The 20,569-nt window shown below is 37.2% G+C and overlaps 1 protein-coding gene and 1 pseudogene across 1 annotated transcript in view; both read right to left on the bottom strand.

Moving 5' to 3' along the window:
* Window positions 1-20,569, bottom strand: part of KCNJ6 (potassium inwardly rectifying channel subfamily J member 6) — a 254,528-nt gene that overhangs the window by 134,782 nt on the left and 99,177 nt on the right. The window lies entirely within an intron of this gene.
* LOC138151289 (regulatory solute carrier protein family 1 member 1-like) overlaps window positions 5,276-20,569 on the bottom strand; it is a 36,296-nt pseudogene continuing 21,002 nt past the window's right edge.

The following is a 20,569-nucleotide window of genomic DNA, read 5'->3' as shown; positions in this document are numbered from 1 at the left end:
GTAGTAAGGCTCAGATATGATAACATGAATACAGTGGTTTGAAAATCTTAAAGTACTATATAAGTGCTAGTTTTGTTGTTATTATATAGACCTTTTCTCAAAATTATAAATAGTATCTTTCAAAACTCAAGGACTAGCATTAGTTGAATGAAGAAACACTTAAGATGCTATCTGCATCTAGAGAAAGGACTGATAGAAATATGTATACAATGATTACATATACTATATGATACTTGCCCACACACACATCCACACCGCCCCCCCCCCCCCCCCCCCCCCCTTGAGTCTAATGGTAGTCATCTCTAGGGCAGGTTTGGGAGGGAAGAAAAAAAGGGAAAAAAAAGAAATTTACATGATAATTTTATTATATATTTAAAAGGAATACCATGTTGTACATAATAGATTTGTTATCTCATGCACAATCATCTTTTTAAAAAGTCTATTGTCTGGGGTGGCTAGGTGGTGCAGTGACATCAGCCCTGGAGTCAGGAGGACCTGAGTTCAAATGTGACCTCAGACACTTAACACAAAAAACTAGCCATGTGACCTTGGGCAAGTCACTCAACCCCAATTGCCCTACCTTCCCCCCTCCAAAAAGCAAAAAAAAAAAGTCTACTGTCTTATTGAAATGCTTGTGTTATGTCATATATTGAAAATAAAATAAATAAGATAAAATATTTATGATCAGATATTGGTTAAATATAGTTATCTTTGTTGTTTAAAAAATACTTGAAGCACTTCTCTTTAATGAGGAATAAAGCAAGAATGTCATTGCACTACTGTTACTTAATGTAGTTTGAGAAATGGTAGGTATAGAAATAAGATGAGAAGATGAAATTCAGGAAATATGCATAGACAAAGAAAAATGATTGCTACTTGTGATGATTATTTTCTAGAGCACCCTAGGAATCCATCAAAAATAATTAAATAATACAGTGAAGCAGCAGGTTATAAAATACACAAAAATCTCTGTATAGATTTATATAGATAGGCTTTCTATATATTACAGGGAAAAAATAACCCAACAAGAAAAGATAGAAAAACGAATTACATTTAAAGAAAATACAGAATGCATAGAGCATTTGGGAATTCTTCTACCATGATATACCCAGGAGTTACATAAATACTTTTGGCTAAGAGTCCATAAGCACTTATTAAATTCTTAACTATATATCAGAAATTTGTGGAGATAAAAAGAATGGCAACATATGGTCCCTGCCCTCAAGAATGCCCTCCATTATAATGGAGAAGGCAACATGAAAAAACCAAACAAACAACAAACCTGTCCATACAAGATACATACAGTATAAATGGAAAGTAGACTCAGAGGGAAGGCACTAGCAGTGGGTGGTTGAAGGAGGATGTTAGTGGGGCCAAGGGTGGAGAGAACTGGGACAAGTCTTTTGCAGAAGGTGGGGTGTGAGAGCAGTCTTGAAAGAAGCTCAAATTATGTAACAAGACCTAGAAACAACTGAACAAAGTGTTGTAGTGTTTAATTAATCCAGATACATTAACTACTGTGATAAGAACTCCTTATTTGATAAAAATTTCTGGGAAAACTTAAAAGCACTCTGGCACAGGATACTATATACTCCAAATGGATATATGACAAACATATTAGAAAATGAAGGATGAATGAAAGATTTTTCACAACTATGGTTGTGAGAGAATTCTTACTAAGCAAGTAACAAAGATGATAATAAAAGATAAAATGAAAATTTTTTATTACTAAAAATTGAAGAGCTTCTGCAAAAGCAAAATAAATATCATGAGAATCAGAAGGAAAATAATTAATTTGGCAAAATCTTCACTGGAAATTATTTGATAAAGGTCTATATATTAATATATATTTTATTATAAGAATCAAATGTGTTTGGATACTGGAAATGATGGTGGAGTAAGGAAGCAGTATAGCCTAGCTCTATCCAACAACTACTCCAACAAAGATGAAGAGAACAAGATTGATTAATGAATGGGAAATTGAAGAAGAAACCAAATAATTCATTTTTCTAGGCCATTAATCAACCCAAAGGCAAGATACCAAAAATGGGCTTGAAGTTCTGTCTCACAAAATGATCCAGAATCTTGGATTCAGCATATGACCACACATTGATGTGGGCCTGCAGTTCTATTGATCTGAAGTCAGAGATGGGTCTAGGACTTTCCCTGGGGCAAGTGACCAAGTGACTAAGGGTTAGCATATGGATCTGTCTCTTTGAACTTATTTCTTCTATCTAGATCACAGGGGCTGGGACCAGCAACTGCCTACTAGAGTTTCAACCAGGGGAAGCATGCTATCACATTACAGATCCAAATTAGGGTTGAGAACCTATACAACTCAGACCAGAATGGGAGCAATCAGATTTTTTCCTTGAATCAGATTGCTTAGGGCCCACTGAAATTTTGTAGTTCTTTGGCCTGACCAAATCCTGACTGCTTGGAAGAAAATAGTAGAAAGACCCTAATTGATATAGATCAGAATCATCCAAGGTCCCCAAGGCCCCTTCAGAACCTCACTCTGAAACAAAAGTCCCAGTTCAGGAAGTAAGACTAGAAGAACAAATAAACAAAAGTAGAAGCCAAATGTAGAAAAAGCTATTATGAAGGTAGACATACCCAAGACACAAATCCAGAAGAAGGTAAAACTTCAAAATATTCACAAGTCAAGCATCAAAGAAAAACACAGCACAGTCCAAATCAATGAAAATTCTTTGAAGAGAAAAAAAAGTGTTTTTCTTTTAAGAGTTTGAAAGTATTATTTAATAAAATGAAAGCTCTAAAGGAAAGAAGTAGAAAAGAAATGAGTTTTCTGGAGGCAAGACTTGAAAGGAGAATTAACAAGTTAGTAAGGAGAATTAACAGCTTAGTAAAGAGATGCCAAACCTCACTTACATAACAGACTTCCTGAAAATAAGAATAGATCAAACTGAAATTTATCACTCCAGACACAATAAGAAATGATAAAATAAAGTCCAAAGACTGAAAAAAAGAAAATGTAAGGTTTGTTGTTTAGTCACTTCCATCATGTCTGACTCGTCATGACCTACTTTAAGGGTTTTATGGACAAAGATGCTAAAGAAATTTTCCATTTTTCTCTAGTTCATTTTATAGATGAGGAACCAAGGCAAACTCGATTAAATGACTTTCCCAGGGTCACGCAGCTAGTAAATGTCTGAAACCAAATTTGAACTCAGGTCTTCCAGCCTCCAGACCTGGTGCTGTATCCATTGCACCACCTAGATGCCCTAAATGTAAGTTATTTCCTATCAAAAAGAGGTCAATTAGAAATAATTTAAGAATAATTGGATTATCTGAAAACTATGACCAAAAACAATTTCCTGCACATCATATTTAAAGAAACCATGGGATGAAATATCTGTAATTATCTGTAATAATGAGAGGGCAAAGAGATACCAAAATGAAAACTTCCAAATTCAGAACTTCCAGGGTGAAGACAAAAAATAATTTGTATAGATAGAAAGAGTTCAAGTCACACTGACAAGTCACATTGTGGTGTATCAATACCACACAGTATTTGTTAGCTTGCACTTTAAAGAAGAAGAGAACCTGAAATATGATATTGCAAAATATTTACAATGAACAATGAATTTACTTAGAAAAATTAAGCATAAACCTTCAGGAAGAAAATAGATTTTAAATGAAAAGTAGAATGAATAATACTAGATGACTCATAATGTAATAGGAGGTAAAAGGAGTGGTGGCTGATGCAGTCTCTCATGTGGAAGAGACTAAGGAGCCCTCTTCCAGAAAAGCAATTATGATGTAAAATGAAAGTTCCCTACTCCCTAATTAGAAGCATGTTCACAAGTTTTATAATTGATTCTGTTTTGTTAACCATGTATATGGAGACAAACTGTTGATAGACTCTGAAACCAGAACTTGGGCAAAATCCAAAGACATTAATTAGTCTGCTAAGGACAATCTTTTGTCTGTGGATCATCCTAGATTGGCTGGCATTGTAGGAAGTATGGACTAAACCCTTGGCCTCAGGACTTTATCTCTCCATCAGAGCCAGGGAATAAAGTGAGGAATGTATGACTATTATTATTTCTGTCTCAATTAAGTTTGTTCTTTCCTTCTATTAGGTGAAGGAGATTGGACCTGGCTACAACCTTTGAAAGTCAGAAAAGTAAGACACGAGTAGAATAGCAAGTGGAATAAATGCCAGGATTTGCTGGAAGCAAGATGATGAAGAATGAATATACTAAGTGATATGTTTGGTCCAATAATAGCATAGAAGTGAACTTATCCATCCATTAACTATGATTCTTTTAGAAGTAAATTTCCTGGGGAAATGAAATGTAGAAACTCTGCGAAGTTTGAGCCCACTCTCCCCAGGGACCAAGATGGTAAAGGGGAACAGGATGCCCCTAGGTGCTGGGGAAAATGTACTTGTGTTATTAGTACATATCCCTTTTTTATTTTAATCTGAACTGGTCAAAGAACTGTAGAACCCATGTGTGAAGACACATTAATGTAGAAATATTCATAAATACTCATAAAAGACAAAAGGACAGCAGAATGGATTAGAAATTGAAGTCAGCAATTTGTTGTTTAAGGAAAAATACTTAAAAATAAAGATTCACATAGTTAAAATAAGATGTGACAAAATTCATTATATTTCAACTGAATATCAAAAAAGCAGGAAGAGCAATTGTGATCTCAGAAAAGGTAAAAACAAAAAGCAGCTAGATCAAAAGAGATAAACAGAAAAACTATATTATGCTAAAATAAAAATAAATTTTTAAAAATATCTCAATATCACTTATTTTAATACTTAATATATTCACTGAATGATAATCTAAGTATTTAAAGTAAAATTTCAATGATTGCAGGGAAAAGTAATAAAAGTATATTGGGCAGGTACCTCAATGTATGTAGACCTAGATAAATTTAACAAATAAACAAACAACCAAACCAAACAAAAAATATGAAAGAAATTAAGAACATGAACAGAATTTTAGAAGAATTAGATGTGATTAATCTCTAGCAATTACAGAATGGAAATAGAAAAGAGTAGACATTTGTCACAGATGCACATGGATCCTCTAGAAAAATTAGGCATAAAAACATTATAAACAAATCTAGAAAAGTGGAAATATCAATGTTATTATTTAATGACTACACTGCAGTAGAAATATAGTTATTAAATGGGTGCTAAAGTGGCAGCTAAGTGGCACAGTGAATGGAGCACCGGCCCTGGAGTTAGGAGGACCTGAGGAATGGGGACTAGTCAAGTCCACTTTTTCTATGGTTATGTAAGAACGATGATATTCTTTGGCAGCAAAATGAGAAGCGTGAGGTCTACATTTCCGCCACCACACTGCAAAGCCCTGAGAGCTTCTTGCAGAGTAAAACCCGCATGAAGAATCTGGTCCACATCTGCAGCAGGGAAAAGGTGGCTTGGGAGAAGTGAGGGGTTTGATGTTGGGGGGATGACTAGTTGCTCAAGTCTGTGAAGGGGCCTTGTGGCTTCAGGACAGACGACACTTTCCCTGATTTCAGGCATTCCTGTCAACGCATTCTGAGTAGAGGACTGGTGTGAAATCGGACAGCAAGCCCTCAGTTTGCTGAGAGGTCTGAAGGATGGTACCCCCCCCCCCCACCTGCTAGGTGTCTGGGTGCAATTTCTGCCCCTACCGTGTTTAACTGATCCATTTTTTCTTCAGATGTCCCTGTGAAAGAACAGTTTTCCCTCTTTTGATTCCTGTGACTTCCTGACATCCTCTGGGGCAGCTGCCAGGCTTTCATCCAAATCTCCACTTATCCCATTCTCTCCGCCAGCACCTGGGGACACCCGAGTCAATCTCTCAGTCTTCACTGGTACAGATGTCACCTGTTGGGAGGACTCTCGAGAGCCCTGCCCCTCCAGGTCCGCTGGAAGATGTTGACTTGGAGGCGGCTGCTCAGAGCTCTTCCTAACGTGAGCTTCATCTTCAGTTGCTGTTTCCTTGTTATGGAGTACTTCTTCAGGTACAAGACTTCCCGGAGATTCTTGACAACTAATGACCAAAAGTTGGTGAAGTTCCTTCAAAGCAGCTGTTACAGATAAGCCAGACCCCTCTGTAGGTGCTGCAGGTTCTGTGGAGACCAGTCCATCATCAGACAGACTTAATGAAGAGCCATTCTCCCTTAATAAACACGGCAGGTCCCTATTTGTTTCTGACATTTGAACATTACTTTCTGGGGGCTTCAAATTGCTGGCTGACACAGGATTACTAGCTATAATAGAAGAGGAGCTATGCTTTGATGCCTCAGCTTCCAGCCAAGGATTATCTAAAGTGAGGTCAGAAACACCAGCGTGCTCCATGCCAGCACTGTGACCAATAGCCAAGCTATGCACAGCTACCAGGGCCTGCTCAGTCACGTCTATCTCCATGATTGTTTCCGTGTGTGAGCTCCCCGATGATGCTGATGATGGAGTCTTGTCTTCTGGACGACGAAGGCCCAGCTTCTGTTGCTCAGTCTGGTGATTCTCGGTTTGTAAATCAACAGATCTTGGCTTGCGGGGAGGAAGGCTGGGCTGCAATGCAGTGCCAAGCCCAGTGCTCCATGGGAGCTGTGGACCTTCCCCTTCACTCTGCACTTCAACCTTGGGCCACTCGTGCCCTGACTGTGGGGGTTGTTGGAGGCCAGTACCCTGACTTGGTTCTTGGTGAGGTGAACATGAGCCATTCCCACCTAGAAATAGCTGTGGATTGGGCCCTTGGGTGGTTGACGGACAAATCATCTTTTTGTTCTATATCAAGAAGCTCTTTGTGTGTGTAAATGTGTGTGTGTGTGAGTGTGTATGTGTGTGTGTGTGTGTTAAGTGTCTGAGGCTGGATTTGAACTCAGGTCCTGAGTGATCTTGGGCAAATCACTTAACCCCAATTGCCCTCCAAAAAGAAAAAAAAATGGTACTAAAGAAAGGACTAAGAGTTAAGTGGAGGCTAAAAATGTTGAGTTTGGAATTAACCTAAAAATTTGGTCAAAGAACAAATAATTGAAACAATAATTTTATAAAAAGTAATGGCAATAATAAGACAACATACCAAAACTTTGGGTATTCAGTTAAAGTAATCCTTATTTATGTCTCTAAACAATTTCATCAACAAGACAAACAATAAATTAATGAATCAGACATGCAAATTTACAAACCAAGAAAATGAATCAATTAAGAAAAACAAAACACCAGAATAGAAATTCTAAAAATCAAAGAAAATGAACAAAATTGAAAGCAAAAATTGAAACAGTTTTTGCAGCTGTTCTTTAAAAACAACAACAAGATGGACAAAACATTATTTTGATTTAAAAAGAAAGAAAACCAAATGATGAGTATCAAAAATAAAAAGAATTTTCAACAAATTAGGAAGAAATAAAAGAAAAAAATTAAAATTATCTTGACCAACTGTATAGCAATGAAACTAATAACTTAATGACATAGATAAGTATTTAAAAAATATAGTTCATATGTTATATCATATACTCAATTAAAAAGAACAGAGGATTTAAATTGTGCTCAGAAAAAGAAATTGGAAAAGCTACAGATAAACTTTAAAAGGAAAAAATAATTTTTTTCAAAGGAAAAACATTTCAAAGAATAATTAATTATGATAGAACATAAACTGTTGCAAAAAGATGGGAGAGATCTTACTAAATTGCTTCTATCATGCAAATATGGTTTTCATACTTAAACCAGAAAGAGTCAAAGCAGAGAAAAGAAACAATAGACCAATATCACTAATGAATACTGATGCAAATAAAAAAATAAAGTATTGGCAAAATGACTGCAACAACATTTTAAGAAGATGATACTTTATTACCAAGTTGGATTTATACCAGCAATGCAGAGATTCTAAACATGAAAACTAGGAACACAGATATAAATAAATAGCTACATTTGTAACAATAACAATAAAAATCACATTATATCAACAAATGCATAAGAAGTTTTTGAAAAATGTGTTACAGTTTAAAACACTAAAAATATAAGAATAAGGGAACTTTTCCTTCATATGGTAAATAGTGTATAATATGAGATCCAGAATTACATGTAATGAATACAGGCTAGAGACCTTTCTAATAAAGTCAGGTGCAAAGCAAGCCTATCCATTATTACCATTATTATTTGATATAGTATTAAAAATGCTTTTGCAGCAAGATAAGAAAAATAAATTGAAGGAAAAAGAATTACAAAACTAGAAACTAAATAATAACTTTTTAATTTACATAGACAATTCTGAAAAGTCAACTAAAATTAATTTTTAAAATTAATAACTTCAGTAAAATTGCAGCATATAAAATAAACCCATACAAATCATTAGTCTTTTTATATATTAACACCAATATCCTGTAGGAAGTGACACAAAAATACCATTTAAAAGAATGTAATGAGGCAGGTAGGTGGTTCAGTGGATAGAGCTTTGACCCCAGAGTCAGAAAGATCTGAGTTCAAATTTGTCCTCAGACATTTACTAGCTGTGTGATCTTGGGAAAGTCATTTAATCTTGGTTTTCTTTAATCTACTGGAGAAAGAAATGGTAAACCACTCCAGTATCATTGCCAAGAAAACACATGGACAGTATGGTCCACAGGATCATGAAGAATTGGACATAGCTTAACAACTGAAGAACAATAAAGAATGTAAAAACACCCAAAACAAAACACTTGGGAGTCAACCTACTGAGACACAACACAATCGGATAGTCATATATACTATCACAAACTGCTCTATGGAATTAGAGAACAAAGTCTTTAGAGAAGTATTAATTGCTTGTAGGTTATCTAAGACAGCATAATAAAAATGACAATGCTGCTTAAATTAATTTCCATATTCAGTGCTATACCAGACAAATTGAGGTAGCTTGTAGTTCAGTGCATTGAGTGTGGTCTGGAGAGGTCAGAGAGGTCAGAGAGACCTGAATTTCAATTCAGCCTCAGACACTTACTAGGTCTGGGACCCTTGGCAATTCATTTCACCTCTATTACCTATCTCAGTATCCTCAAGTGTAAAATGATATTAATAGCAACACCTACCTTCTAGAGTTGTTGTGAGCATCAAATGAGATAATACTTGTAAACTACTTAACATAGTGTCTGGTACATAGGTACTGTGCGAATGTTAATTCCCTTCTTCCCCTTACCTTCCAAAAACTAGAAAAATAATAGCAAAATTCTTCTTGAGAAACAAAATATTAAGAAAAACAGAAAAAATTAGGAAAGAAGGGGTGAAGACTAGTAGTATCATATATGAAACTATACTATCTTCATAATATTTTCTAGTATAGTACTTAGAGTACAGTGCAGTAACTATCAAATTGATTTGGTACTGGTTAAAAAAATAGTGGGGTCCATCAGTAGGCAAGATTAGGTTTACAGTATACAGAATCAAACAACTATAGCCTATACCAGTGGTAGGGAACCTATGACTTTGAAGCCATATGTGGCCTTGAGGCCACAAATTCCCCCTGCTTGGCCTAGACCCACCTAGTGGAATGAGGCCTCATCATCTGACCAAAGCTGACACCAAAAACTGGAAAGCAATCTGGCAGAAATTAGGTTTAGACCAATAATAACCTACATTATATACCAAGAATAGTTCCAGGAGATATATGACTTTGATATAAAAGGTTATCTCATAAAGAAATTAGAGGAGTGAGGGAGAATTATCCTTTGTATCTATGGACAGGAGAAAAGCTTTTGACCAAATTCATTTTACAGAGGAAAAACGGACAATTTTGGTTACATAAAATTAAGAAATTTTGTATGAATCGGTGATGCTTAAGTTGGAAGGGAAATGTTTAACTAGAAAAAAATCTTGGCAGGAAATTTCTCTGGTAAAGATGTCATTTCTCATACACAAGCACATACACATATACATGTTTTATATATATATATATGCATATATAATGTCTTTGGGAACTATTTGACTACTCTTGTTCTTATGTATTTGAATCAGTTCCACATATAATCATACATATTTATGTATGAACAGAAATTTATATGTATGCACACATACTTATAAACTCCTCATTCTTCTTCACCCCACATATCCAAATGAGCTGTCAAATCCCATCAGTTTTACTTCCACAGTATCTCTGATATTGCCTCTTCTCACTACACTGACAGCTACCACTTAGTTCAGGACATTTATCACTTGAGTGTTACAATAGCCTACTGAATGGTCTCCTTGTCTCAAGTCATTTCTCCAATCCATCTTCTACACAACTTCTGAGGTAATTTTCCTGAAGTGTTAGTCTATGTCACTCCCCAATTTGCTAAATTCCAATGACTACCTGGAGAACTTGTCTCCTGAGGAACTGAATGAATGCCATCTTTTGGTAGGTCAAGAAAAACTATAGAGCAACTGCAGAATTATAGCAGATTCTGTGATGAATAACCACCACTTCCTGTGATCTGAAGAGACCTTCAGAGAGCTGTAAATGAAAGTCACAGGGAACAACTATACAGGAACAGGCTAGAGCTGTCTGCTGAGAATGCTGGAAGCAAAAGTTACCAGATAGTGTAACAATGGATGAAAACATCAATGTGGAGAAGACTTCTCTAGGAATAGCTTTTGAGGCCTTAAAATTGCTAGCATCATAGCTAGTGTTTATTATTGCTATAATTCATACAGTACTTTAAGTTTTGTAGTATCCTTTACATATGTTTATTCATTTGATCCTCACAATAATCTTGTGTCCTGTTTTATAGTTTAGGAAACTGAGACCCAGAAAGGTTAAGTGATTTGCCCAAAGTCATATAGCTAATAAGTGTCTGAGGCAGGATTTGATCTAAGATCTCCCTGACTCCAAAGTTTTACACTTTATCACTTGCATTATTTAGCTGCCCTACTACTACTGGCTTGATATTTATTTTTACTCTCAAGTCAATAAGCCCAAATAGTCTTTGTCCTTAAGAACCAACATTCTACTGAAGGGTGAGGATAAGGCATATGCCCAGATAGGATTTCAAACCCAAAATAAAGGGTTTGATGGTATTAAAAGAATGATCAGTAACAACTTGGGGGATTAAGGAAAACAAGGAGAAAGCAAAACCTTTTCTCATCTTAAAAGTAAGATAAGAAATCCAAGTAGTAGGATTAGTAGGGTTGTGACTGAGGTCATCAGGTCTCTGGTAAAAGGATTGCTTAGTAGTGAATGTTTTTTTTTTTTTCCTCCTATGGGCTTTGAGAAAGTCCTATATATTTCTGTTAATGTATAAGTAAAATTGTTTACGATTGAGCCTTGTGAGCTTGTGTAATTTTATGGAGAATTGCAGGATATATCCTGGGGGAGAAGTTCCCAAATCATCTATGTGGGGACAATGAGCTAGAGAAGTAAGAACTCTCAAAAAGGACGATTCTCATTATCTTCAAATTACCTTGTATTTACTAATCTGTATACATGTTCTATCCTTACCAGAAGAAAAAAAGTTCTTTGAAGGCAGACTGTTTCTTATTCCTCTTTTTATCAAATAACGAGCACTTGTTGAATTGAATTAAATCAATCTCTTCTGCCCTGATGTCGCTCCTGTGCTCCAGTCCCACTTCTTCAGCTTCCTATTGAACTTCTATCTCCACTCAAATATTCTATTGCTACCTCTCAAACTCAATATCTCTAGAATTGATTTTAATGATGCTCCTGCCCAACCTGCTCTTCTATCTGAATGAATGCCAGGCACTGTTTTAGGCACTGGGGATACAATATAGAAAGTGAGGTGCAACGAATTAACATTCTATTAGAGGGAGATAGCACAGAAAGAAGAATGGTATTCAAGGAAATGACTTTTCATATGGCAAGGCAGAAGAATGCTGAAAAATTCTTCAGAGTTTTCCCACTGTTTCTATCCTGGAATTTAAGGTCATTTACAATGAAGTTCCAACCTACCCTTATAGCCTTATTTCATATTACTCCATTTCATATGTATTATAGTCCAGCCAAACTCTAATACTACCATTCTCCAAATTTGTGTGATGTTTCTGTGCATTCTCACTGGTTAACCTTTAATTTCTAGAATGTGCTTCTGCATCATGGTACTATTTTGGATTTCTTATCTTACTTCAAAGATGAGAAAAGGTTCCACTTTCTTTGTGTTTTCCTTGTTTCTTCAAGCTGTTACTGATCTCTCTTTCAACACCATCAAACCCTTTATTATAACTATCTATGCATATACCTTATCTATAATCCTCACCCTTCAGTAAAATGTTGGTTCTTAAGGACAAGAACTATTTCAGCTTATTGACTTGAGAATAAAAAAAATCAAGCCAGTAGACTTGCTGGGTACAACTTACATAGATATGCATTAGGGAAAGACACTCTATAACAAATGGGAATCTTCTTTTAGCATTCACTATCTTTTGTTATCTTAAGCTATCTTAGCTATCTAATAAATTTAACTAATAATTAACTATCTTAAGCTAATTTTTAAATTTAATTTTTATCATTTAAAAGTTATCAATAATTTATTTTACCTTTCCTCCCCCAAAATGAACAAAAAAGGAAAGATAAAACAAAACAGAACAAAAAGAAAAAAAAAGCCCTGGTAACAGTCAAGTCCTACATTGGTCATGTCTCACTCTACATCTTGAGTTCTCCAGTTAACTTTATGTTTATATTGAATATTGAATATATTGAATTGACTAAGAAATCTATCACAAATTATTTTAATTATTTTTAATGATGATAATAATAACAATAGCTATCATTTATGTAGTACATTTACTATGTTCTAAGTGTTTTATAAATATTATCTCATTTAATTCTCAAAGCAACCCTGGGAAGTAGGTGCTATCATGATTCTCGCTTTACAAAGGAGGAAACTGAGCATTTACTAGGTAAATATTATGTGCCAGGTATTGCACTGAGTATTGGAATACAATGAAAAAGAGAAAACATGTTTACATTTGGGGAAACACTTGACAAAATAATTTGTCAATTATGAACATGTACCCTTGATCCCATTTCCTCCTAAATTCTCCAGAAGATTGTTCTATTATCCCCTTTCTATTACTAATCTTCAACTTCCTCCTATCCAATGGATTCTTTCCTACTCTCTACAAACACATTCATATCTCCTCCATTCTTTAAAAAACTCACTTGATCTATCTAACCCAATTATATCCCTGTTTCCTCTCCTCTCTTTCATGGCCAAACTGCTTGAGAAGGTCATCTACAATTATTGCCTCTAATTCCTCTCCATTCTCTCTCTCCTTTCATCCTCTGCAGTCTTGCTTCCAACTTCATAACTGAACTGGAACTGCTCTCTTTAAAGTTGCCCAATGGATAACTGCATGGCCTTTTGCCATTGATAAATGCAATGGCCTTTTATCAGTCTTTATCCTTTTTTGGCCTTTTCAGCATTTAACAACATTGATCACCCTCTTTTCCTGGATGAGCTCTCTTTTCCATACTTTTGTGATACTGATCTCTTCTAATTCTCCTCCTACCTATCTGGCCTCTTTTCTCAGTCTCCTTTTCTGCATCTTCATCCTGGTCATGCTGATATCCCCCATGGCCCTCTTCTCTTCTGTCTCTTCATTGTTGCATTTGGTGATTTCATTAGCTCCCATGAATTCAATCATTCCTATACAGATTATTCTTAGATCTATTTTTTCAGACCTAACCTTTCTCCTGGCCTCAATTACCCACTCCCAATTGCTTACTGGAATACTCAAATTGGTATCCCAATTGACAAGCTCAATATGTCCAAAAGAGATCTCATGATTTCCCCTCTAAATCCTCCTCTCTTCCTAACTTCCCTATTACTGCCAAGGGTAACATCACCCTTCTAGTCACCCAGGCTCACAAACGCAGTGCCATCCTTGACTTCTCACTCTCACCTGGTCTCTCCAAGCTATTGACAAGATTTTAGTCATTTCTACCATCACAACATCCCTTGTATACTTTCCCTTCACTCCAATCAAACAGCCACTACCCCGGCTTAGGTCCTTATCACTTCTTGTCTAGATTATTGAAATAACTGGCTGGGTAGTCTTCCTGCATCAGATCTCCCCTTGTTCCAGTACATTTGCCACTCAGCTACCAAAACAATCTTCCTTAAGTGAAGATGTTGTATACCACCCATTCCCTCACTCAGTAAACTCCAGTGGCTCATAATTGCCTCCAGTATTAAATATAAAGTTCCTTGTTTGGCATTTAAGACACTTTACAACCTAACCATTTCCTACCTTTCCAAGTCTTCTTGTTCTTTTTTTTTTTTTGCTTTTTGGAGGGGGAAGGCAGGGCAATTGGGGTTAAGTGACTTGCCCAAGGTCACACAGCTAGTAAATGTTAAGTGTCTGAGGCCAAATTTGAACTCAGATCCTCCTGACCCAGACACCTGTCTCCAGGGCTGGTGCTCTATTCACTGCACCACCTACGGTAGCTACCCCTGACTGTAGTCTTCTTACATCCCACATGACTTCTATCTCCTGATTGCATTTTCATGGCTGGCGCCCATGCCTATGGGATGTCATAGTCCTTGAGGATAATGATCTCAATGAGATTGTGATTTTCCAGTCTATCTTCATTCAGTTAACAAATTTTTATTAAGTACTCAGGAGGAAGAACCAAGATTTCAAAGTAAAAGAAGGCAGTAGAGCCTAGCTTCCCACCAATGCTCTTCCACAAAAATCTAGAAGATGCAACAAAATCTGTACACAGGGCTTTCTGGAGTCCAGAGCCTGAAAGAGGGTCAAGACTGGCATCAGAGCAAGAAAAACCAGGGCAGAAAGAGATCCAAGTGGAATCCTTGGACTAGTTCAGGAATAGATGCCTTTTGGCAACTCTGTCACTCACCACCCAGTTCTGGGTCACATCTTCAGGGAAGCAGTCATGAAGATGGGCCTTAGCTGTATGTACACTGAGCAGAGACCAAGTTCTGGAAGTAAAAAGGAGCTGTGTGGCTCTGGTGCCAGGATCAGAGCTGGTACTCAGTCTCCATCCTATTGTGGAAACCTAGAGTGGAATAAAACAAGGTGGGAGTACCAGACCAAAGAGGAGCCTTGTCCAATTGCCCTTAACCTGCAGAGCATCATAGTGGACAAAGTGACTGAGTACAGCTTCAGTCTATTGAAACTCTCAACCAGGGACAAACTAACTGACCCGGATCTGGTTCCAGAGCTCAGACCAAGTCAATGCCCAGGATCATACAATTTTGTGCACTGAAAACTAACAGCCCCCAACCTGAACTGTGAAATCAGCAGAAGGCTGTAAAGGGACAGAAGCTGAGGTGAGAATCCCAAACCCTTTACCCCCACTGCCAAATTGAATATAGCTCAGCACTCCAAATCCCAAAGTCAAGAAGTAAGAAGAATGAGCAAACAAAAGAATCCTACTGTAAAGAGCTATCATGGTGAGAAGGAAGCTTGACACAAATTCAGAACAAAAGAATTACTCAAAACCATATGTGAGCTAAGCCTTAAAGAATGTAGCTAGAACACAAGTTCAGCAAGAATTCCTAGAAGAGTAAAAGCAAGAATTTAAAAGGAGGTAAAAATGATTCTAAAAACAAATGAGAGCTGTAGAAAAAATATGAAAAGAAATGAGAGCTAGGGAAGAAAGATGAAAAATAATTAACAGCTTGGAATTAGAGATGCAAAATCTTTTTGTTTTTGTCTCTTTTTTGGAGGGGGAAGGCAGGGCAATTGGAGTTAAGTGACTTGCCCAAGGTCACACAGCTAGTAAGTGTTAAATGTCTGAGGCCATATTTGAACTCAGGTTCTCCTGACTCCAAGGCCAGTGTTCTAATCACTGCACCACCTAGCTGCCCTGAGATACAAAATCTTGAAAAAGAAAATAACTCCCTGAAAATTAGAACTGACCAAATAGAAGCTAATAATTCCATGAGACTTCAAGAAATAATAAAACAGCAAAAGATTGCAAAAAAAGATGAACAAGATGAGAAAATAGATGAAAACATTCCAATAAGGGAGCCAATCATGAAAATAACTAGAAGCATATAAAACACACACACATATAATATATATGTATATATTAGATAGAAAATAATCTCACTCTATATATTAGATGAAAGGTGAGCATATAGGCACATATATATATACATATGTGGGTATATAATATATTACACATATTCTATATAAACATTCATTTGTGGAGTATGCAGGAAGGGGTAATTTTGATGGAAATTAAGCTGTTTTCTTTATAGAAACTTAGCACCCTTTTAGTTGGCATCCAGTAGTCCTCAACCAACCAGCACTAAACTAAGACTATATATACACATACAAACATATGTCTATATATCTAGAGAGAGACAGAGACAGAGAGAAGAAAGCAACAGTAGCTGAGAGAATTGTGAAAGATGTCCTGAAGACAATGAAATTTGAACTTGGTCTTGAAGGAAAACAAGGAAGTTAAGAGGCAGAGATAAGGAAGGAGAGAATTCTGGGCATACATAAGAGATAGAGAAATCACATTGGGAGATGATGCGTCGTATGCAAAAAACAGCAAGTAGGTCATTCTGACTAGATCATAGAGTATGTTGAGTTTCTACTGTAAGAATGGAAAAGGAGGAAGGGACCAACCTCTGAAGAGTTTCTTTCTTTTTTTTTTCCCAAATGCTTTTTTAACTTCTGGTTTACGTCATTCATTTCCACCAGATTTTGAGTTACAATTTTTTTCCCCATTTTTACCTTACCCACCACCCCAAAATAGCAGTCCCACAGGATATCCCCTCCTCCAATCTGCCCTCTCCCATACCTTCTCCCATACCTCCTTCAACGTTTCCAGTAGGACATGGTGGATCTCTATGCCCCAATGCCTGTATATCTTATTTCCCAATTACACATGAAATAGTATTAATAATTGTATTTATATATTTTTAAACATTTGATTTTAAAACTTTGAATTCCAGATTCATTCCCTTACTCCCTTTTCACCCACCCTTACTGGGAAGATAAGCAATTCAGTATAGGTTGTACATGTGTAACTATGTAAAACCTTAACATACCAGATATATTGTAAAAGACTGACTATATTTCCCTCCCTCCTATCCCACCTCCCACTTGTTCTATTCTCTATTTTGATCCTGTTCCTTTTCAAAAGTGGTTGCTTCCAATTTCCCTCCCCCCCAGCCTGCCCTCCCTTCCATCATCCCTCTCTCCATCCCATCCCCCTCTCATCCCCTTCCCCCCTACTCTCTTGTAGGATGAGATACCCTATTTAGTGTGTATGTCATTCCCTCCCTGAGCCAAATTCAATGAGAATAAGGTTTTTCCTTTTTGCTTTCCTGTTCTTCCCCTACATTGTAACCATTTTCCCTTGCCTCTTCTACATGAGATAGTTTACCTCATTCTGTCTCTCCCCATCTCCTCTCATTATATTCCTCTCTCACCACTTAATTTCACCTTTTAAGTATCATGCCTTCCTATTAAATTGGTCCTGTGCCCTCTATCTATGTGTATACCTGTAAACTTACATACACATATTCACATATGTATTCATATATCATATGCACTCATATATGTATTCCCTTCAACTATTTTCATAGTAAGGAAAGTTTCATCAGTTACAATTATCATTTTTCCATGTAGGAATGTTAATAGTTCAACTTTAATAAGTTCCTTATGATTTTTTTCCCCTGTTTACCTTCTCATGCTTTTCTTGCTCCTTGTATCTGAATGTCAAATTTTCTATTCAACTCTGGTTTTTTCATCAAGAATGCTTGAAAGTCCTCTATTCCACTGAATTTCCCCTGAAACATGATACTCAGTTTTGCTGGGTAGGGGATTCTTGGTTTTAATCCCAGCTCCTTTGCCCTCTGGAATATCATATTCCAAGTCCTTCAATCCCCTCAGTGTAGAAGCTGCCAGATCCAGTGTTATCCTGATTGTGTTTCCACAATATTCAAATTGTTGCTTGTAATATTCTCTCCTTGATCTGGGAACTCCAGAACCTGGCTATAATATTCCTAGGAGTTTTATTTTTGGGACCTTTTTCAGGAGGTGATTGGCAGATTCTTTCAACTTCTGTTTAGCCCTCTGGTTCTAAAACATCAAGGCAGTTTTCCTTGAGAATTTCTTGGAGGATGATTTCTAGGTTCTTTCTTTGATCACGACTTTTAGGTAGTCTAATAATTTTTAAATTATCTCTCCTGGATCTATCTTCCAGGTCAGTGGTTTTTCCCATGAGATATTTCACATTGCCTTCTATTTTTTCATTTGTCTGGATCTGTTTAATAGCATCTTGATTTCTCATAAAGTCACTAGCTTCCATTTGCTGCAATCTAATTCTGAAGGAATGATTCTCTTCAGTGAGCTTTTGAGATTCTTTTTTTCCATTTGGAAAATTTAGCTTTTTAAGGCATTCTTGTCCTCATTGCCTTTTTGAACCTCTTTTGCCATTTGAGTTAGTCTGTTTTTTAAGGTGTCATTTTCCTCAGTCAGGCTGTTGACTCGCATTTCATAATTTTCTTGCATCATTCTCATTTCTCTTCCCAATTTTTCCTCCATTTGTCTTATTTCCTTCTTAAGTTCCTCCATGGCCTGTAACCAGCTCCTATTTTTCTTGGAAGCTTTTGGTACAGGAGTTCTGACTTCACTGTCTTCCTCCTGTTCCATGCTTTGATCCTTTTTGTCCCCAAAATAGGGTCTAATGTTGGATTGCTTTGCTTGGTTTGCTTCCTTTGCCTGTTCATTTTGCCACTCAATTACTTGACTTTTGGGCTTTTTGCCACAGTAGGACTCTGCCACCAGACAGGGGAGCTTCATACCAAATGCTGGGGTTTTCTCAGCTGCTTAAGGTATTAGATGGGTGCCCCCTCTGAGATCTCCACACGCTCTGGCAAGCTGGTCACACACCCCAGGACCTCCACCCTAAACCGCAATCCAGATCCAAGCAGGTTAAAACAAGAGCAATTACCCCTCAGACTGGTGCTTGGTCCCCCTACACTCTGCAGGCCAGGAGCTGAAGCTGCCACTTGGTGGTGGCTGTGCTGCAGCCCTCAGCAGCTTCTCACCCAGTGGCAAAAGCCAACACACTCCCAATTACTGGGTCCCAGACCTCTCACTTTGTCCTTAGCATCTATGTGTTGATAATTCTGGAAATGGCCACAGCTCCTGGTGATCTGGAGTTTCTCCAGCCAGTGCTTGGTCAGACCTGCCCTGGGGCTAAAATCTTGGTGTGGGGCTGGGCTTGGCTCCCAGAGTGCTGTGCTGGCCTATTCCTGCCAGCCTGCTGGGCTGTCCTCAGCAGGAGGTTAGCTTCTTTGTGTCATTTTGTTGGTTCTATCTGAATAGTTTCAAATGACAGAGAAATTTATATTTGATTCTGGAAGCAATAGGGAGTCACTGGAATTATTGAATAGAAGGAGGGAGTGACACATTTTTGGAATGCTTTGGGAGCTGAGTGGAGAATAGCTTGTGATGGAAAGACTAGAGATAGGGAGATCAATTGGAAAGCGATTTCAATAGTCCATATGAGAGCCAATAAATGTGCAAACTAAGGTGGTAGCTATGTGAGTAGGGATAAGGGAATTTATATTAAATCTTTTGTGAAACTAGACACTTGATTTTGCAACAGATGGCATAGGTGGTATGAGTGAGAGTGAAGATGGTGACACCAAGATTGCTTCTGAGTTAATGGGAGGATGGTGCCATGGAAAAGAGTAGGAAAGTTTAGAGGAAAGATAATATGTTGTTTTAGGCATGGTGAGTCTGAGATTTCTATGGGACATCCAGTTAGTCAGCCATCCCGTCAATAGACATCGAGTTGGAAATTCCAATAGGCAGTTGGTAGTGAGGGACTAGTGCTCAGGAAAGACTAAGGCTAGATTTTTAGACTTGGGAATCATTTTCATTGAGATGATAAATGAACCTATGAGAACTGATGAGATTCCCAGGTGAACAATATGGAGGGAAAAAAGAAGAGGCCCCAGGATGGAGCTTTAGAAGACAACAGTGGATGCAACCTGAATCCATCAAAAGATACAGAGAGGAGTCAGACTGGTAATATTTGTAGGAAAGAGCTGCCTCACAAAATCAGAGAGGAGAAACTATTTAAACAGAGAAGATGTTCAACAATGTCAAATGCTGCAGAGGGGTAAAGAAGTATTTTATATTTGATCCTGGAAGAAATAGGGAGCCACTCAAATTAACTGGATTTGGTGACCTTTTATTAATAAAAGACCATTAGATCTGTCATTTATGAGATTATTGGTAACTTTAGAGATAGTTTCAAAAGTTTCAGTTGGATGATGAGCTTGGTAGCCAGAATGAAGAAGTGAAAGAAGAGAAAGAGAAGAGGAGTAGAGGTCCCAGTGTAGATGGCTTTCTTAAGGGCTATGGAGGTAGAGATTAGTCTCAGGGCAGCAAAATATTCTGTATCTAAGGTAGGGTCAACTTTATAAAGTTCTGAACAAAATTTAGTTTCAGCAACTCTAGAATACTTTATTGCTAAATTTATAGCACCAGTAGTAAACCTGAGACAATCGATTTTGATTGCTACATGATGAAATAAGTCATGAATACAAAACAAGTAATCTCCTAAGAAAACATTAGAGGAGCTCTCTCTCTCTCTCTCTCTCTCTCTCTCTCTCTCTCTCTCTCTCT

The sequence above is a fragment of the Petaurus breviceps genome, unplaced genomic scaffold (assembly GCF_028583685.1).
Source record: "Petaurus breviceps papuanus isolate PSGF00001 unplaced genomic scaffold, PetGlider_PUasm1.0 90897, whole genome shotgun sequence".
In the NCBI taxonomy this organism is placed as follows: domain Eukaryota; kingdom Metazoa; phylum Chordata; class Mammalia; order Diprotodontia; family Petauridae; genus Petaurus; species Petaurus breviceps.
Note: the sequence above shows the minus strand (reverse complement) of the source record. Positions and strands in the feature narration are given on the sequence as shown.